Source organism: Xiphophorus couchianus, chromosome 6 (genome assembly GCF_001444195.1).
Source record: "Xiphophorus couchianus chromosome 6, X_couchianus-1.0, whole genome shotgun sequence".
Lineage (NCBI taxonomy): Eukaryota > Metazoa > Chordata > Actinopteri > Cyprinodontiformes > Poeciliidae > Xiphophorus > Xiphophorus couchianus.
This window is the reverse complement of record NC_040233.1, coordinates 6,925,175-6,945,491: the sequence shown is the minus strand read 5'-3', so window position 1 is coordinate 6,945,491 and position 20,317 is coordinate 6,925,175. Positions and strand designations below refer to the sequence as shown.

At 39.6% G+C, this 20,317-nt stretch overlaps 1 protein-coding gene across 7 annotated transcripts in view; it reads left to right on the top strand.

The window, feature by feature from the left end:
• ctnnd2b (catenin (cadherin-associated protein), delta 2b) overlaps positions 1-20,317 on the top strand; it is a 169,037-nt gene that overhangs the window by 13,409 nt on the left and 135,311 nt on the right. Inside the window, exon 1 of one of the 7 annotated variants that reach the window (XM_028020772.1) lies at positions 17,980-17,984. The exons of the other annotated variants lie outside the window; for them this stretch is intronic. The gene's annotated coding sequence lies outside the window, so the exon portion shown is untranslated. Of the gene's footprint in view, positions 1-17,979; positions 17,985-20,317 lie in introns of those variants that run through there. 7 annotated transcript variants of the gene reach the window in all.

The following is a 20,317-nucleotide window of genomic DNA, read 5'->3' as shown; positions in this document are numbered from 1 at the left end:
TTTTTTTTTGCATCAGCTCATCTGGGACTCTACAAAGTTTTTTTTTTGCAGTGACCAAAAGGATATTTTAAACAGCTTTGGTGTCAGACAGATAAGAGGACATGCACATGTGGGAAATGGTTGAAAGTGAAATGAAATCAGAGGTGCTTTTTATAGCTGGTGTGAGACAGCTTTCAGACCGAACTCAAGCGAGAGTTTAAAAAAAAACAACTTCTCTGCCCCATAAAGCTTCCTGTTAGTCATTTTCCTGGAGAGATTCTCTTGAAATCCATTTGGCTAACGCTCTCTATATGCCACAGGTAGAGGACAAACAGAACTGGCTTCCGAGGACGACTTGAAGGAAGTGTTTCATTTTGTTTGTTTTTTTTCTCTTTGGATTGTAAGGAGTTGCCAGGTTGAGCTGGTGACTAAGCAATATGTCTGAGTGATTAAGAGAGTTCCTTGGCTGCAGGTCAAATCGCTGTGAAGCTTTCCCTCGGCTGGCTAACATATCGTACTCCATGTGCTTCAGCACTGCAGCCCTGCACTGGGAATTCCTTCGCTGGGCTTCTCTCAGCTGCTCCTGTGACATAAAAAGTGTGTCCTTATGTATCGTAGCCTCTAGGCTGAATTAATGAATGTCATTGATTTGTTGCAGTTATACAACATTGTGTCCCGAGCTAAATGTCTTTCCAGCTTAATTAATGGAAACCATTGATCATACTATGATAGGCTTAATGGAGTTTTTTTTTTTTTTCTGGAGTTACGTTGATGTTTCACCGTAGGCACATTTCACTGCTAGTATCTTTAAGTTGCAAAAGATAACAAGGTTTATGAAATTGCTTTTTGAAGTCTTTATCGAGTCTTGAACATGGTTCCTACAAATGGTCTGGAAAAAATATGGAAGTATGGAACCACTTAGCCTTTCTAAACACTGGCGCTTGATTCTCATCTCCCTTCACTGCTTTGTCTGGGATTTCTGCCATTGAAGAGGATTTCTCCTGTAGAATTTCAAGCAAGCCAATCAGTGAACAGAAGACGTAGTGAACAATGATATTTTTGTTGTTGTTGTTTTAGAATAGTAGTTTGCCTGTAGTTTGGCAAACCCGTTCTCTTTTTGCAGTGGAGGACGGTTGTTTGTAGCACACGCAATTTCCAGTAAGCTTCACAGCATCAAACTGGTGTATTCCATACGTCCCGGCCAAACGTTAGCATTTGGGCTAAATAAAAAAAAAAGATTGTTTCTCAATAGCCCAGGGCCCATTGTAGAACAATTGGCTGCTCTTCACCAGGTTAGGACTTAGCAGTCTGGAAAAGAGAACCGAGAATAGGAATGCTTGTATTTTCAGATTTACTTCTCTGTACATTTATCCATCCAGGCTGCTGATTTGATAGAATTTCAACTTGAGAAGAAATCAATGTGAAGCAACTAAATCTTTTTGTATATATAACTTCAACAGCTGATGTGGTGGGTTGCATGGAATTGTGCTTTTACAATTACTTTGATGTGATTTGGTATTTCAGGCTGTTGGTTTCCTCTAGTGCACGCTAAAGATCAGAAGACCAAATGAAAGAAGCTTTGCAATGCCATCTCATTGGCACTAGAAATGACTATTGATCCTGGTGATAACTAATCTGACAGGATCTGTTTTTATCTCTAATAAAAGGCGAGTAAAAACATATTGCAGCTGTGCTCAATTTGTGTTGCTAGCAGTAGCCACTAACTGTTCGTTTGTGGGACTCGAGTTCCCACAATATTTCTGTTGATGAAGCCCCATCATATTTCCTGTAAAGGTAAAGTCTGACTTGTAAAGAATTATCCAGTTGCTTTCAGCAGGTGACTTCATTTGCTGAGGTTGGTGTGTGGTATTATTGTAGGAAGTGCTTTAAGCCTCCCACCCTGTTGTATCTATGTTTGAAACTCTTATTTTGAAGTTAAACATAAAGTAGTTCTTCAAGTGAACTGTCATAGTGATGGAGTGGACAAAAATACTGCTTGTTAAAGAACATTTTAGAAATCTTTAATTGTTTGTATGGCAACATTTCAGATTGTTGGCAGAAAGAAAAATAATGTCAGCAGGTAACAGATAGCCACGAAAGACTCCATGTGCTTCAGTGCTAGCTATTGGGGATAAATTAAAGGGCCATTTCACTTTTTTAAAATTATCTGATGAGACCTTAATAAGATAAGAAATTCTACACAGTTTGCTATTTATAAAGTCATTTTCTCATTTTGCGAACCCGCCGCCCCCAGCAACAAGAACAAAACAAAAGGCAAAAATATTGAAACAGAATATTTTCTTTTTTTCCCCCCCAAGCCATTTCAGACTAGTACGACAAGTACATCTCATTTTCTACATGCAGTTGTCAATATAACGTGTCAAGTTCCAAGATGCTGATATACAAGAAAAGTGTAGATAAGGCTGAATGGTTTTGTGAATGATGTCCGGATAGATCCAGCCTAATAATGACAGAATTTGACACAAATTGGAGAAATCAGCTGTCCCGGCCTTACCTCTGCAATCTTGAGAAAGCGATGATCAGCAGGTCAAATGGCGGCGCATGTTTTCACAGAGCTGGCATAGCAGTCCACCTGTGCAAAGCTTTATCTTGTGTTTGTAGCCTTGTGTTGCTTTGGCTTTGTGTGTGAAAACCACTCTAATTGTGCTAAAAATTAACCCAAATTGCAACCCCTGTCGTTACCTCTGCTTTTAGCATCAAGTACAGCTTTGTTGTAACATCTGTCGAGGCATATGTGGTAAATGTGATCCATTTCCCAACATATTCAGTGTTCTACACTCTTTTAAATGTTCACTCTATATAACTAAATATATATTTAAGGCTTTAGTTTTCTTTCTGTTTTGAATGTAGGATCACTTTTAAAGGGGCAGTATTATGCATTTTCCAGGTCCATGGTGCCATTTTATAGCAAAATCTACAAATTGCGTTACCTTCAGTTGATATAAAAATCCTGCATATCTAAAATAACTAAAGAAATGTCACTCGCAAATTGACGCCTTGAAATCGACCTCTATTTCATTGCAACAGTGCTCCTCCGTTTTGCCGTTTACAACTGTTCTTGGGGAAACGGTTCTTATGATACGCAGAACAGACGTGCAGTTCCGCCGCAGGTGTTTGCTGATTGCTGCTGCTGCTAGTCTGGAGGAGCCGAGCGGGAAAGGCGGAACCTCGCATGGAGGCGGAGCTTTGTGGAAATGGGCGGAGCATTGTGTGAGCAAGCGTTTAGGCACCCCTGAATGGCTACCGTGGGAGATTAAAAGGATTTCTCAAAAATGCATGAAAAATATCAAAGCAATGGATATGTTTTTGATGAGGGAGTGACATTATGACATGATAGAAAGCTCAAAATAGTTAATTTTACATAATATGTTCCGTGCCTTTAATACTAATATGACAGAGGAAAACAATTTCTGACAGTTGCTGCTTTTTGCGGCTAAGTAAACATGACTTGGTATTCTCTGTTGGAGCTGGCCTACATTGGCATATTGCGGCCCAAAACATGTGACTGTGACCTGGCCTCTTGGGACAAGGCATTCGGGAGAGAAGAGGCGGCAGGAGAGAGTCTATTAGACGGCAGAACGGGGAAAGAAGGAAGCACAGAAGGATGCAAGAAGAGGCTTTATGTGTGCAGTGAACATTCTTCAACCAGTGACTGTGGGAGCCAGTGACACATGAAATATGAGAGACAGCAGCTCTCTCCACTATTTATAGCCCTGCCAGAGAGAAAAGGGGAAGATAAAGCGGCCACACCACTTAAACTTCAGGGCAGAGCTGGAATGATTATTTCATTCGCTTAAGAGGAAAAAGACGAGTTGTGCGCGATTTCTTTTTTTCTTTCGTTCTTTTTTTTTTTTTTTAGGATGTGCATATGTCACTGCAGTAGCTTCAGATGGTCCGCTTGGATTTGTGAGCACAAATGTGTCATCGGTACAGTGAAAGGTGGCTAAATAATCCTCCGACTTTCCTTTTTTTTTTTTTTTTAACTCTCAGCCAAGCAGTCGCTCGGGGAGGTTGCACCAGTCGCCGCCTTCTTCTTTTTAATGCGCCAGTTTAAACCTATATCTAGCTCTGGAAAACATTTTTGAACAAACTCCCAAAAATGTAGGAGTGCTGCTGGGAAATCAGCAGCACGTCCCGTTCTGTGGGAGAAATGGTGACAGGAAGCCAAGAAGAAGCAGAGAGAAACGGGGTTTGCTACTTAGATAATCTTCACTGGTTACTTAACAGGATTGCTGAAGGTTTTTTTTTCTTCTTCTTTTTCTTTTTAATGCGTGGCTCTGTTAAAGCAGGTGATATCCTACCTGCTGTAGATAACTTTTATGACATCTTCCATTTAATTCAAATCCAGAGTAGTTGAGGATGAAGCTAGCTGCTAGTCCAACAGGGATCACCTGAACCGTCTTCTGCAGTTTTAAAACATCTCTAAGCAGAGCTATTAACCCAAATGTTATTTCGTGACATTTTGAAATGTTGACATGATTGGATTAGGCTGTTATTAGGACAAAACTTGGTGATTATTTACACTGAAAATAGAGAAAGGAGGCGGCGGCACCTCTAATGAATTTTTCTGCACGTGTGAGAATGAAACACGCCGAATGTTTCCGTCAGATTAACTGATGTTAACGTAAAGCGGTGTAAGAAAAAAATATTACTGTTGTTGTGGTTTAGGTGAATGTTTTGCTAAAATAATTTCTCAGACGATTTGATTCCGACAAAATTTGTAAGGTAAAAAAAAAATCCCGATTTCATCATTATTATTATTATTATTATTATTTTGTTAATTTCATATAACTGAGGCTCTCACTTCTTGTCTTTCATGCAGTCACATGTTGCCTATGACACGGTCACAGCATTTGCACAACATGCTTCTGTTCACACCAAAAATGATAAAGATTGGAGACAGTAAGGCCAGTAAAGATAACCAAAATGTTGTTAACAAGACTCATCAGATTGGTTCAGTTTATCTATGTTTTTGAAGCCGGGGCGTGTCACTTTTAAATAAAAGAAAAAAAAAAACACTGACGTCTAGATTTACACAAACTATAAATCTAAGAAGAGTACTCTGTTGCAGGTGCTTGAAACCTTTTAGCAGAACCTAGCTTTCAGAACCTTGCCACGGCCAGAAGCCATAGAAACAATTGACACTGCTTAAGCTAAATTATTGGGAGTCATGAGGCCAGCCATTAATAAAAATCAATGAGTGTTGTTTGGAGAGCTCTCATCATATATCATCTGATCTGTCATCCCTCTGTGTGAGATGATTTCTATTGGTGTCATCCCCAACTGGATAATAAACCAGAGTCATCAGGTCCAGTCAGGACATTAGATGAAATGAATTAAAATGGTAGGAAATATGGGGTGGACATTTATCGTATCGTTTATCATTTATCGTAGTAAAGAATTCAGGTTTGTCGTCGTCACGATAAATTCCAATTAATGATGTATAAAACATCCTAAACCTGTTCGTGTTGTCGTGACAATTTTCTCCACACTTTAAAAAAAAAGAAAGTATCAAATATCGATAACTGTGAAAATATGTGTGCAGTTTAGTGATATGAATCACACTTCTTTATGCACATGGTGTCCTGAAGAAGCACATTTGCAAATGGGCACGTTTCTCAAGAAGTTCTTATCGCCTCCCTTCTCCAAAAAAAATTAAAAAAAATTATACAGCTGGTTGCAAGTGAGAGGAAATCATATTTGAAAATGCTTTGAAACCGATTTATTTTTATTTATTTATTTTGCCCCCATGACATATTGTCAGTTTCTCGCTGTGCTCCAACTGGCGTTAGGCTGTCGTCCCGGCTGTGTAATGCTGCTGATCTCGCTCTTAGACTTCTGAAAAAAAAACGCCGGCTGCTGCTCTTTGATGCTACTTTCCATAAGCGATTTCGTCTGCGATGTCATTTCTTCGGAGAAAAGCCCTTCAAAGTCGACCCGATGTATTATGCATGGCGCTACAGTAGGTACCCAGTAGTGCTCTGGGGTGGTAATGGGTGATGTTCAATGCACTGAGAATAGCTATGGGAAGCCTTTGTACTGAAGGCTTCTACTGAAGATGAAATCCTCTGTGGTCAACTTTTCTTCTTTTTATTTTTTTTTTCCCCCCTTCAAGCAAATATATGTTCCATTTAAGTTGTGGATGCTTTACTCTTTCTGCTGCGGATGTATCTATGAACTTACATTTATTAGCTGTACTATGAAGCTTGGAGCTCTAATGTTGACCTTCGTAGATCAAAACAACACAAATCCAGATATGTCATTTATGTTTTTCTATGAGCGGATGTTTGTTTTGTTTTTTTAACTCCGTTTTAATTCATGAACTGCTTCTATCATAAACCAGATTCTCAAGGACTGAAATGTGGGTGCTAAGTCTTTTAAATCAACGTCTACGAGCTAATGGGTTTGTGGGATCTGTGGATTATACAGAATAACACATTGCCTCTGTATAGACTTAAGTCACCAAAGTTAATTATGCTGGCAACCAAGATACTTAATGATATTTTTTTTGTCTTTCTCACAGTACAGTACATCCTTTACAAAGAGTTTCCATTTTGTAATTGTGACGCTGGAAGGAAAAACATTGATTCCCACCCACGTCTGACAGGACCCATGTATCAAGCGAAGAAAATACACACATTTTATGGTCTTTGTATGGAAGGGAAAATGTTTTTTGTCTAATTGGACCGAGGGTCTCAATGATTTTGGCAAATGCTAAAAGAATAAGCCATCTTTTAGACTTTTAATTTAAAAGTCTAAAGGATTTTTTGACTACTTTATTTCTGTTTATGCATTTTTTTTTTTTGGTATGCATTTACGTGCAGAATGTTCCGCTGGGACGTATCTTAAAGAACGAATATAAAACTCAGCTTAATCATACATTCCTGTATTTCACAAACATGTCAGTTTGTGAGGTTAAATAAGTTTTTAGAACCTTAGAACCCCACCATCCAATGGGGCAGTGATTGTCACCCGCCTGGCTTTGCTTACTAATTATAGTCCACTTGCAAAAACAGCACAATGCGAAAGCAAAACGCACCAAACAACACTTTCATTTCAGACCAAACAAGTGGAGCAAAGTACCCCAGACAAAAAAAAAAAGTGTCTTTTGCGTTCTCTCGTAATAATGTACTGATCAGTTCATGCGGCATATTTGAATACTGAAAGTCTTTGTTGCTGTGGCCACTGTACATTCTGCTGTAATATAAGGTTTTCGTAAGACTTTTTCCATGTGTGTTAATATCTCGTTTGTGAGATATCTGAAGTTTTAGATCTTTTTCTTTAGTATAAAAATGCACCACAAACCTACGTACAAAATGCAAAAGCAAAACAGGCCAAGCACGAGCTTTCCACCTCCCTTCTGAGATATAAACAGAAACTTTCCGTAAAAGGAAAGAAAGAAAAAATGCAGTTTACTATTTGGACTATTTCTGAGTTACTTTCATGGGGTAATAAAGTCATATATGACTGTTTTGATTGTGTCTCTTTTGTGTTTGTAGTCTAAATGGTTTAACGGGTCGTTTTCCTGTGCAGGTCCATCTCAGCCTTATGCAAAACAGACATAAACATGCAGTGAATAAATTGATTTCCAATCAGTGTTTCGCACCAAAAAGTTAAGAGTCAACACATTTTCACTGAGGCTCTTTATATGTGCATATATTTGAAATTTTAAATCCACATTTGTGACTGTATACAAAATGTATTTGCGATACCTGCAAAACTTTTGTGAGGTAATGAAAAAGAAAAAAAAAATTCCCCATGTCCCCTAGGGGGCTCCGTACCAAAGGGCTTTCCTGGTGTGAAATTTAAAAAAAATATACAAATCACTCACACTTAAATTTCACAAGAATTTACTAGCAGGTCACATACAGTTTTTTTAAAAACATACATAATCGTTTTAATGACACTATGCTACCATTTATTTCTCTTCAACCCACATTCATTATGACACAAATGGGAACTAATTTTCTTTGTTGTCAACTCAGAAGTTTCCCATCCAGCTAGTGTCTCCTGTCATTTAATTAGACCAACTCCAGCTACTGAGCTTAAGACTTTTGTTTTCTTTTTCTTGTTTCTGGAAAGCATGAGAATCGCTCCAGTTTGACCCAGGACGCGGCCGCAGGAAACTGGTTTACCACCAGTAAACATAACTGGTTTACCACCAGTAAACATAACTGGTTTACCACCAGTAAACATAACTGGTTTACCACCAAACATAACTCTCAGCAAAACCCCGCCAATCCTCCAGTTTGGTTCTGACAAAACTCTGGCATCTGCTTCACAAAGAAAAGCCACATTTTGACCAGCACAGTTAACTCTGAGGTGATCCAGTCTGTAACTTTCCTCCCTGAATGCTCTTGTGCACCAGCGGCTCTGTCACTGTTGCCTCTTTTGCTTCTGTGATTAGGCGGCTTGAATTCCTCTGTGGGCGGAGAAGAATCTGAAAGTGTCTTTCCAGCGTGTTTATTGTCGCAGTTGTAACCTCTGTAATTATACCATGTGACGGAGATGCTTGTGTGCAGAACTCACCCGGAGGATCTGCGGAAATATGTTTAATTCATGATGCCGATTGTATTTTTAGCCGCTTGTTGTGTGGAAACGGAGTTGTAGCGTTAAACAATTGCCATTTTGTAATATGGGGGGAGGGGGGGGGAAGAAAATGTTTTTCTTTTGGTTTTTACTTCTGGACATTTCCACCTTGGAGTGTTAGCGGATAGATTTCTCATGGCTACGCGCTTTTTCATGTTCGTTTATGTCAAGTAATCTCTACAGGAGTGTTGTTTATTTAAATTTGGTACAAGACAGAGCAGATTTATTCAGTTTTGAGAAGTATTTGCAAAACTGTATCTAAAGTCTATGGATTACTTTACGTCTCTTGATTCAGGCCCAGGTGTAAGTTTTTTTTAAGTAAATCTACAAGACTCAAATTTCCTAGTAAGATTCTGGTCTACATAAAGTCACTCAGCTTTACTGGCAACAAGGTTACTGGTGTTATAGCACACAGATTTCACAAGATAAATTATTCTGAGACTCAGAATACTAAATATTAAATGGTGCCCTCTCTTCCTTCTCTTTTTCATTCCTTCCTTCTTTTCATCCTTCCTTCCGTTCTTCTTTCTTCCTTTTCTTCCTTTCTTTTTTCTGACTGAGAACTCTGGGTAAAGACTGGTAAATTTTAAATCATAATCCTCTACCTTGTGATAATAAGGTGAATATTAAAAGTTGATGGCTGGATGTGTAGATCAGTGGAAACATGGATAGATGGATGGATTTGTATATGAGAGAAAAGAAAAAAATGCAATAGAACAAATGCAAGTAGGTTGTCGTCTTACAACACATCTCCTACAAGTAAAAACAACCGCTCTGTGATTATTAAAGCAAAAATGTGAGATGCAAACAGATTAAATAAACCAGTAAGCCTGGCTACTGCATGTTATATAGACCAGGAAGAACAGACAGTGTAGCAGAGAAACCAACATTCAACCAAGCAAGTGACCAGGTGGATCAACGTCCTCACAATGGAAGCTGATTTGCACTAAAATAAATGTTAAGAGCAGCAACGAAGCCAGTTTTTACGTTTCCAACCTGAGCCGTGCAGACGAGAACAGAGGTAGAAGGGATCTGGGTTTAGCATCGCTTTCAAAAAGGCTACAGTAACCTTCACGGCGTTGCTGTGCTCCAGAGGACGGTCCTCAGGAGTACAGCCACGCAAGGTCAGGCTTCCTGTATGTGTAAGTGAAGCAGAGGAAGAGAAATTCAAAGTAACGGTAAGAAGAAAGTGAAAGAGCTTTGGGATTGCTCTCCGTTTCATTTCCATCTTTAGATAATGAAGAAGCAAATAAAAAAGAAAATGTTTTTTTTTCTTATTCTCCCTCTTGTTAATATTTTAGAAAAAAAACCTTCAAGTGTTCGAGACGGTATCTGTTTCCATAAAAAACAGAAAGATGTATAAAACAGAAAAACAGGACTTGTGTGGTAACCTAACAATGGTAACAGAACGATCTGCAAGAATAAGATACAAAAGCCCTCGCTCAGAAACCACCTCGCCTGTTGCTTATTTACGCTAAGAATCATTGTTTGATGGTGGCTCACGCTTTCTGGAAACAGAGAAGAGTGTCAACGTGAGATTCAGTCCAACCGGTTGGTTCGAAGCTGATGATGGAGGCCACCCTAATGAAAAGTGATTACTATTTATGTGCTTAATGAGGGTGTTTGTATCTAATGCGGCAATAAAAAAGTATTTATGTCTACTTGACATGGTTCAGTGAACACTGCCTACGCAAACTAACCTTATAAAAATATTACGGTTTTAAAACTGTCTGGAGTGACCAAATTATTATTTTTTTTCTACCAGTTTCACATATTATGGCAAACACACAGTCACGATGCGGTAAAGCACCACCCGCCATCGTTACTAAGGCGACGCTGTTTTACAGCTGAATTTAGTCAACTTTGTGTCTGCTAAGCAGCCAACTGTGGGCATTTTTGTCTTGAATCTACCACAAAACATCCATTCCAATCTGACCCTAGTTAATAGCTAAAACAGTGCATCCCTCCATTTAATGGCTGTCTAAAATCAAGGTCGCCGAGGAGGTGGTCACTGTCTCCACCAGTCAGTGTGTGTGAAAGCCGGGGCGCATCCTGGAAAAACGCAAAGAAAATTGGGCCGCTGCCAATGACGATGCTTCACAGGATTCTGTCCGCAAGTGGATCATATTTGTTTTTTCCAGTGATTAGCACCTCAGTAATTGCCTTTGCTGTGATTTGGCACGTGCTCTTCTTAAATCGAACACACGGCGCCACCTGTGGGGCGCGCTGGTTCTGAGGACGCCCCTGCGAATTGCTTGACGGCCTCGAACAAACGACCTGCTTGCGAACAGCGAATGCGGGCGATTGTTATCGAGACACAACATTACCCGCTTCCCTGCTCTCACACCATCTCAGTCTGTGGTATCTTTGTTGCCTCCATCATGTGCCGAGCAAAGTATTTATATATTCAGCGAACATAGTCCTCATTTGAGAGAGAGAGAGAGAGAGAGAAAAACAATTACAGTGGAGTAACTGTTTTTCATTCCCCAGATGCCGCATCCTCTTGACTTTTGGTTCCACATTTACATCTCACTGCGATTGTCTGAACTCACTGGAAGACGAGCTTGCCCTCTCTCCCTGAAGATTACTCACTCTTTCTCTCTATCTTGAACACGCAGACACCTGGTTATTTATTTATAGCCGTCTTCTGTGCCTTACGGTGTTGCCAGACAGGATTAAGGGAAAGTATCTGACTGATTACAAAGATACTAAAGTTTAACAATCTTGCAGAATTAAAAGTTGTACCTCCGCCTTGCCAGGTAGTTTGGTAGCCGAATCTTAACCAAGTAGTTTTTGACGTATTAGCAAAGTTATTCCTACCCCTCACCCATTTGTGTCTGGCTCAAAAATCATTTGAAAGAGCAAAACGTGAAAAGCATGGAAATAAGAGAACAACTTGCTGCCATTAGGCCTTCACTGATCAGATCTGATCGTCTCTTCATCACCCACACATTAATGGGCGAACGTTTTGTCCTCAAAGCGAATTTAGCACACCATAAGAATTCAAGCTAGTATGAGAAAAGGCAAATTGTGTTGGGCCAGACAGCTGACTCAAAACATGTCCAAGACTGCGGTTCTTGTGGAGTGTCCATGTTATCTGCCTCCCAACAAAGCCGCACAAAAGTCGGGGTGCCCTGCTGACCCCTAAACTGAGCGGAAGAAACCAAACCGAAGGAAGCAACGTTTTGCTCCAGGAGATGCTTTGTTGGGAAACCATCTATTTGGTTGGTATTTTGGCACATATCAACTAGCTTTATTGCAGACTCTTTTATAGAAAAAGCCCAGTTAACAGTTTTGTTACAATTTCATGAGTTTTATTTTTGAAAGAAGCTGATTTGGAAACATGTTCTATTGGCCGATTTTGTTATTCTTTGTTACTTATACAAATTGTCATTTTGATCCTTAAAATACCAACATTTCCATCTAACTTTATATTTTGGACCATCTGATTACGTAACTTTGAAATATTAAATGATAATTTATTCAGTTACTCAGTGCTTGAGTAGATTTTTCTTTTCTTTTTTTTTTTACCAAATACTTGTTTACTCTTTCTTGAGCAATTTCTTGGATGGCTGCTTCTTACTTTTACTTGAGTACAATTTTTGAGTACACCTCTACCAATGAATTGTGTTTTTTCCTGTCCCTGCTGAAAGAAACAAAAACGTTCCCATAGCATGCCATGCCCATATTTCACAGCGGGGATAGAATATAAGTCAAAAGATGGTTTCATCTCATTTGACTAGACCATCTTCTAGAAGTCTGTAGCGTCCTATGACATTCTTTCTGCTGCTTGGTGAGATGGAGCAGGGGACCCGGAAGAAGGAGGAGAGTGTGGATATGAGTTTAAGGCAGAGACACCAGCTTCTGGAGTGCACCTTCTAATTAAGCCAATTGTCTTGGATCACAGAGCCAGGATAATTGAATTCCAAGGTTGTAGGTTTATTTTGCCGTTGCACAGCTTTGCAGAGAGAAAACAGAGGGACTTTATTTGAAGTGATAATTTGAGCAAGGATTTTTCTTTTTGGGAAATGATTTCATATCTGAGCGGTGTGGGATTAAAGTTGCATTGTGATCTGTCTGTATCTCTTAAAATTCTCAAAACATCTGAAGATGCTGCAACCTTTAGATGCGTTTCCTATTAATAGACATGCTATATACGTATATATACAGTATATACTATATATATATATATATATATATATATATATATATATATATGCAAAATCTTTTGATGGAAAGATTTTTTGTGTGTCACTGCTTTGCTCAAAAACAGTGAGTTGCCAGCACATAATATCATAAGTGATGAGACGTCTACATTGAGCTCTTTTTAGCTTTCATCGTGCCATTTTCTTATCTCACAGCTCTCATTTTACTCCTTAGATACAGTTATTAGCTTTATTGAAGTGAAGGAAATCAAGGAAGTCCATTTTAAGTTGTCCATGAAATACCTTTTTGTCAACTCCACTTTGTTAAAACTGCAGTATGTATCTTTTACAAGCAGTATATGTGTATGTTTTTCATAATTGTTCAAACAGTCTCCATGCAGACACTTGGATAAAGCACAATAATTGTTTCTGGAATGTTTTCTGGGTTTTTTTAAAACAAATTATTAACAAGATTAACAACCTCTAGCAGCCAGGTTGGTGGGTTTTGTCTTTTTCTGTGCTAAATGATTTTTTAAAATTGTTTTGTAGCAGGCAGTTGTTGATTGCCACTGTTTTGGTTTTGGAGTCGAGCTGTAACCATACTGGTTTCTTATGATTCTAATAGCTTGCAGTGTCAACTTAATCAGGCTCAGAGTTTGTGTGTTTGTTGATGTGTGCAGTACGTTGACCATGATTAAATCATCCAGCTCTCCGGAAAGAAGTAATTTGGTGAATGTAATTTACTGCAGTCGATGAAGGCGCAACACAGAACGGCATGAACGTCAGAGTGTTGGAGTGCCTCTCATTCTCTCACATTTCTACTTTTTTGACACAGACGCGTTGTCTGGTTGTGAAAACTTGCCGACAAATGAAGTTCAGTTCTGTGTCAGCCTCTGCTAACGTCACCGAGCCTGGACGACCAAATCAACACGGGCGTTAGAGTATTGAGCCTGAAGGTTCGAGAAACCTTTAAGAACGTCATCGAGCTTCTGTCATTTCCACACATCTGTCGTTAACATCTGCTCTGGTCAGGCAAATGAAAACACAACCAGAATCGACGGAACTGGCATCCGGACGGAACATGGCGGAGCAGAGAGAGAAGAAAAAAAAAGACATCAAAAAGCAGAATTGTTTCCCGAAGTAGTTTGACGTTTTGCTCTCATACATTTATTAATAATGTTTATTAAATAATTGGTTTTTATTGTAGCCAGTGGCCTCGTAATGATGTGTTATCAGAGCTGCTCTGCCTAAGTGATAAGCCGCGGGATGCTCGTTGCATTGCAGCATTGCAGTAGGTGCTGTAAGTGTCTGTGTGCCCACTTGATGTAAATGTCCATTAGCATTTGGACCTTTACCGCAGAAAGCTTTAGCTGACTGGTGATTAATCCTTTATGAAGCTTATTAAGCCATCTTCCATTGTCTGCCAGGAACAAACGCCATTCTGTGAAAACCTTTCTTTGTGTATGTGAAGCATAGCGTTGACATGATCCGGTCAGAGAGCATCCAAACAGATGTTGGGGTATTATTAGAACAGAATGGGAATATTTGTACTTTTATTGTCAACATAGATTGAATAGTGAGGTAAGCAGCATCACCACTGGCCAAAACTATGGTTAAAAAACAAAACAAAAAAAGTTAAGATCCAAATGCGGCACCCCACTCCTGCTATCATAGTAGCAAATGCTAAATGTACATTTTTGCTATTGTTAGCCTAAAACCTCCTTACCAATCGCGGGTATAAAAGGGCAGCCAGGTTATATCAGCTCCCACTGCGGTGTAATAAAATGATGAGTAAATTAGGAGTTTACAGGTGAAAAGCGAGTCTTTAAATACATTTATAGCCAAAAACTGTCGATGTATGCTAAGCTAGCAGTTACTAACCGATGTCAAAGCAGTATGAGTCACGACAGATTGCCTGAACGGACATCCTCTAATGGCGGCTGCTTCAGTTTACCTTTTTCTTTCTTTCCTGCGGAAAGTTCAGGAACTCCAGAAGTCCAAGATGCGACCTGATTGGTCGATGGTTTAGCACATATTCTGGGTGTCCAGTTGTTTAAGTTGACCAACACATAAAGTGTAGAAAACGACACAAGACGTGTTGAATGTACTACAATCATCACTGTGGCCTGGATTTGAGGACAATCCAAGCTCTTCATGGTCCATAGTAATACATTAAAAACTAACTAAACATCCACTAGGTGCTGACCTTTTTATGTGTCTAAGGAACATGAAGGTACAATCTAGCGAATCCTAATCGTTTGTCGTTGTTTAGGTGTAAAGGAGCCATTGGATGTTCTTTTTGGTAGGCTGTTTCATGCATTCAAGCTTTGCAAGTCCGGTGTCGGTTCTTCCTGGGAGATCCCCACTGCCCGCCCTCACCCACCACTGTTTCACCCCCTGGTGTGGCTGCCTCCATGGCACCAACATCCACAGAAACATTTGGGTAGACACAATATCTACATTTATCTCTGCCACCCCAGTTGAGCGTACCTAAAAGTAGCTCCCGGTCACTCTTGCACAAGGTAGAGAAGACGTCACGGTACTTGCATCTTGGGTTTTCAACTTTGGCTACAATGTTGACAAGCAGCGAATCTAAATAGTGCCTTCTTTTGTTTTACTTTTGGCCCTGGGAACACAAAGCTAACATGTTGCCAACGGCCTGCTTAGATAGTTATTGAGTGAGAAGTTACTTCCCAAGCTTTCCCAAACACTCGACATTTCAGCGTCCTTTCTGGACAATAAATCATACGTTTTTACAATCTTTACCTGTTAAAGTAGCTGGTTGAATTAGTAATGGATAATAGTGGTGGTTTGTGGTGCCAGAATGTTTGATATAATGGAGAAATTTTGAAATGTCAATGTTTTATCATGTTTTTGTGCTTATACAGCAACTACTGCGGTATGATTTCTGAGCTAAATTTGACCGATCTGTCTGCAGCTAAATTTTTAAGGTCTGACCTCTGCAACAGCATCTGAGTTTTCATATTTATATTTAGATATTTTTTAAAAAGCAAATAACTCCATAATGTTGTGTGGGAAAGTATGAAGTTTTGACCAAAAACAACAGTACAATGAAGTCAGAAATCATCCAGTCATTACTCCCTTTATTTACGTTAGCTTAATTAGTTAGGTAGGCAGATTAAGGAAATAAATTTTAAAAAAAACAACACGTACAGATTGTAGCTGTTTGAGGTGACGAAAATCACACACACACACACCCTCCCTCCTCTGTACACAGTGAAGTTTAATAGAAACACGCCACAACACAGAAAGCTCTAATTACATCTATAAAGAGCATTTTGAAAGCAGACTCGTGGGCACACAGCCTAGACAAAAGGACAGATGACTGGGAGAGACAAAACACTGCAGAGAGTTTTAATGAGGCAAGATGGGACTGTCTGTCAAACAGGGACACATTTACACTCACACAAAAGCAAAGCTTAGTGGTCTTTATGCAGGAAAAAGAAAAAAAAACTGCAAAGCATCCACAGAGGAAGAGGCAAGCACAGTTATGCGTGTGATTATAAATCACAGTGAGATGGCATAAAATGATTCTTACAATACACATCTGGTTTGCTCTGAGAGGATTTTTGTCTTCACCACACGGTGTCTGTCTCAAACCTGACAGACGGGCTTATGGGGTCAAAAGTTTAACCTCAATATTCCCGATGTCAGACATGTCAGTCGTATCATGGCCGGCTGTACAGACGGTACAAGAAAAGCAATATTGGAGATTATTGCTTTGAAATGTGGACCTAAACACCACATATACACTCCAAAGAAATACAAGATTATACATGAGTAAAATAAAGCCTTTAGGCCTAATCCATATTCAAAGTCCTGTCTGCGGCCGGCCGGCCCGCGGGTCTCTGTAGCCTAGTTCTGATGGCGGTTATTGGGGAAAGCTGCTTTGTACCGGTCAGTTGTGAGATGAGAGCTTGGACACGGTCTGCTGAGCTGACCTATATTTGGCCAGCTTCCCTTTCTGAACCATCCAAACCCCAAGCTTCTTTCGCGATTCCTTCTATAGGCGGGCCGGTCCCCCGGGCATCTTTCTCTGCTCTTATCCGGCTTTCTGCTCGAGTTCGAGCTTGAGCGTTCTGTCAAATGAAATTTTTTAAGTGCGTGGTTCCAAAAGCTGAAGTGCTGTTGGAAGAAAATTCACACATGGCGAGGTTTTTGGAGTTTTATCGGCCTTCCACGTGCGAGGATTCGCGCTGTTGATCAAACATGGCTGGTCAGTTGTCTGGCGGGGGCTTCGAGGTCAATGCCTAGAAGCTTTAAAGTCAGAAAATGTCTACAGGCGCAACTGTGAGACATTTGTAGAAATTAGGCGGGCTACTGGTTGTAAACATCAGCCGTCACGTTTGTTACCAAGTTATTGTATACCTTTACTGTAACTCTGAAGTTTCCAAATGGTTGCAACCATTTCCAAGTGCAGAAAAAGTCAATGGATGACCCTTCATCAGGGCTCTCTAGAAAATATGGCTTCCTATTAAACTGCTTTTTTTTTTTTCTAGCTTCCTCTGACTTTGGGTCTTCCTCCTTTTGTACCAGCTTCTGTTGTTATCAGAGAATCTGGCTACATTTGAGAGTGATGCCTTCACCAATCTCAAAAAGTTAAGTTACAACCTGTAACAGGTTGATGTGGGTTTTTTTTTAGATGACCTCTCAGTACGGCGACACACATCTTAAAACTCGAATATTGAAATTTCTTGGGACGATTGGTATAAAAATGTTTGTGTGTACATAAAAATGTTTTAGCTATACTTAAAGTGAACAAAACAACAATCAGGTGCTGACATACAAGTGACACTTGTGATTCCTAGAATCCCTATGCGTAAAATATGAAACTCATTTGGCGAACAAATGGAAAATCTGACAGTATAGCTGTATCCAAATAGCAAATAAACTCTTCTGATGTAATTCTATGCAAAAATATTCTGTTGGACCAGCACATCTTTAACAGTTTTATGTTTTAGACAGCGGGACAGGCAATAAAAATTTTTTTAGTGCTCTTATTTTTGTTTCTTTTTTTTCCAAATTCCCCCATTCTTGAAATACAATAAAAATCTATTTCCAGGCTTTTAAAGCCTTTTAAAGATTGCACATTGACCCTGTTTTAAAAAAAGTTAAGGCTTTCTAATGTGCCGCTTATGAAAAAAGGGGCTTTGAGAAGAGAAAAGGATATTGTTAAATAACGAGTCTGTAAATGTAAGCATGTTTGTTCTGTATATTGTTGTTTTTACAGTTGTGGTATTTTCCATCATTTACCCTCAGAGATTTTGCTTTGAGGATTATGTATTTATTTTGATGAAGCTTCTTAGCTGATAACATCTCATGTGATGTAAAAAAAAATTCTCCATTTTAAACTCTATGGCTTCTAGTCCTGTTGAAGTATCACATATATTTTTTGCAATTTTTGCAGGTTAAGCTAAGCAAATCAACCGATTTGTTTTGCAGAAGAATTTTTTTTTTTTTTTAAAGTCAGATCTTTGGTAATCTGTAGTGACTATTTGACCACTGGGGTCACTGTTTAGCTGGAATTACATATATGGTACTTACCTCTCAGCTTACAGCACCAACTTTACAAAGTATTGTGTCCCAGTTTTATGTGGATTCTTAAATCCATTCAAACTTGACAAAGCAAATGTTTTAGATGGTAATAAAGACAGAGAAATAAGATTGATGACTTAGTATTCACAAAAATAGCAAATAGAAAGACTGAGGGGTTTTTAGCTGTTAAGAAAGAGAGCTGAGGAGTGGAAAACATACATTACCACCAGTATTAGATCAAAATAAATGCTCCTATTTAGGTCAGTTGAAACACCCGACATTACTTCTATTTGTGAAATGTCAGAAAGAACATTTCTTTAGACATTTATTTTCATGTTGTTTTGTGAACGACATTTACTTCGCATCCAATGCTGGCGCCTTTAAAACCGTCTGACTTGAGTTAAATGTTTGAAGGATCCTTCCAGAGGATTCTCACAACAGTTTCCTCCTGAAAGAACTTACTTAACCGAGTCAGGTTTGCAGGCTGGCGCTGAACACGTACATCCTTTCAGCTTCACGTTCTTGTGTTGGCTGAGGTAATGGGGCTTCCTCTCCAAATAATTCATTCTGTGTCTTTCAGATACTTCAAAAAAAAAGTTATCTGACTGTCATTGTCCATTCAGAAAATGTATTGCGCGCCCAACCTTAAACTCTCTGGGTGATGTTTATGACTACACGTACAGAACGGAGGTGGGGTGATGGAAGAGCTTGGGCGCAGCGTAGCAGAAAGATGCCAGGAGAAGGGGGGGGGGAGGGGACAGTGAAACGGGTCAAGTGAAGAGAAGTCGGTCGGCAAAGAGGGAGAGCGAGGGCAGCAAGTTTAGGAGCAGAAAAGCAACGTTAAAAGGGAAGGGAAAAGGACAACGTGTAAGTAAGTGATGAAAAATTTAAGTTCAGAAACAGAGATTGGCCAAAGGAAACAGAGATCTTCTTCAGGAGAAGAGGAAGAGAAGGAGGAGGAGGAGGAGCAGCACTCTCCAAAATGGAAGGAAGACGAGTGAAAAGCCAGGTCAGGTAGAGATTGTCGGCTTGCACGAAGCAAGAGTCGTAGTTATATTTTGTATGGTCTATTGTACAGCGCTTTGTGATTTTATGTTTGTGAAAAGCGCTTTATAAATAAACTTTACTTACTTACTAGTTGTCCTCACCTCTCCTCCGTCACCTCCCTTCCTTCTCCCTGGTCTCCCCTCTCCGTTTCTCAGTCACTCCCTTCCTCTTTCCGCTCTCATCCTTCTGCTCTGCTCACACGCCCCACTTTCCTCACCTCGGCAGACGGCCGGCGTTGCCTCATGCCAACAGCCGGTTTTCATGCGTGTATGTGCAGATTCCTCATGGCGAGCCTTTATATATATATATATATATATATATATATACTGCTCAAAAAAATAAAGGGAACACTTAAACAGGTGTTTCACACTTAAAGTGTTCCCTTTATTTTTTTGAGCAGTATATATATATAAATATCAGTGTGTAAAGCTGGTTGATGCGGCTGTTCCACCAGCTCTACGCCGCTTCAGGATTACAAGGCACATGTGGAGCTCGTGTCCTCCTACGTTTGGTCAAATACGGGATGACACATGGCTAAGAGATTTTTGTTTTTATGTGTGTTTCTGTTTTTTTGTTGGGGGGTTGTGCGTGGGCGTGTGTGTGTGAATCTAAGTCCCTCTGCTGCTCCTGAAAGTAACCACGTTGCATCTTGTTTTTCCGGAAACTGAGCTGCCTAAGCCTCATTGTTTATGTGATATAGATAAATGGCTTTTAACAAAAAAAAAACAATCAGAAAACTGGAATGGAAATTGCCAAGAAATTATCAGTCGCTCTAAACTGACGGACCAAACAAGGAAAGGATTAATAGAAGCTGCCCAGAATGGTAACTTTATTGAAAGAATTTGTCAAAAGCTCGACTATTTGTTCTATAATCTACCATTCTGGCTGGCATGAAGAGAAAAAATAATAGTAAGAAACATTGTTTGTAGTTCGCATAAGGAATATGTCAAAGATGTGAAGAACCAAAATACTAAGTTCTG